Below are 1205 nucleotides of genomic sequence, written 5' to 3'. Positions count from 1 at the left end.
ATTACCATAGTGCCATCTTAAGGCATGGGCTCACAGGTCAGTTGCCTAGGGACCTTACAGATCTACGGGCTCTATATATGCTGTGATTTGCTGTCAATAAATATATACCACAGGGCCCAGGGATTCATTTGCTCGAAGGCCTATAATACTTCTAAGGCAGCTCTGTAATGTACATGGAGACGTTCTATTTCGAATCCTTTGTAGATCCACATTTGTTAGCGAAGACGTCTGAGATAGAGCGCTGGACTAAATACTTTACTATAATCTAGTTTGTCCCATCGGTATCCTGTTCAAACCATCCTGTTGTTGATTTGTCTTTGATACTTCAAGATTCAGTAACATAATACAAGAAATAGGCTGTATCAATCGCGTCACTCCCGCTTGTATAGATTTGTGATTTTATGTCTAAAAGGAGAAATTTATTATTGTTATTGAAATTGTTTACTTAGTGTAGACTGAACCTTTGGGTTCATTTGTATCATCTTTCGAATATCAGCTACTTTTCTCAAATCATTCTTTTAAAAGCATTTCAAAATTCTAATATAAATATAGGGGACTTTTTCCCCCCTGATATATAAATATCATGAGGAAGATATTGTTCGCGAGAAGTGTCAACAACAGATTGAAGGGAAATATATATGCGTGTGTACGTGTGCTGTGCGCGCGCATGTGTGTGTGTACATGTGGTGCGTATGTGTATGTAAAATTTAATGTACACAATATAAAATAGGAGCTTATAACACTTTCTTGCCGTGGAGATACTGTAATTAGGTATGCCCTGTGCCTAAAGATTGCTTGCCTAATTACGGTGTCACCATGGCAAGAAACTATTAGTAGCTCTTATAATATTGTGTATATTAAATGATATTTATCTTTCACTGGATAGAGAACCTTTTTTATGATCCTACCCTAACGGAACAGTAAACTATATATATATATATATATATATATATATATATATATATATATATATATATTCAATTATGTAATGTGATGTTCTGGAATTATTAAATGACTCAAGGTTAATCCAGACTACAGTACTTGGGATTGTCTTTTCACTGAATAAATTAGAACATCTTTTGCATTAATGTCAGCTGGTGAGTGCCCGCCCACGTGCCCGGCATATAAACATTATCGTTTAGCTACGTCTGCTATGCACAGAATAGCTGATGTGTGTATATTAGTTTTGTCTGTCCACCTACGCT

The sequence above is a fragment of the Octopus bimaculoides genome, chromosome 6 (assembly GCF_046866305.1).
Source record: "Octopus bimaculoides isolate indiv1 chromosome 6, ASM4686630v1, whole genome shotgun sequence".
In the NCBI taxonomy this organism is placed as follows: Eukaryota; Metazoa; Mollusca; class Cephalopoda; order Octopoda; family Octopodidae; genus Octopus; species Octopus bimaculoides.
The sequence above is the reverse complement of the archived record's forward strand: the minus strand, read 5'-3'. Positions refer to the sequence as shown.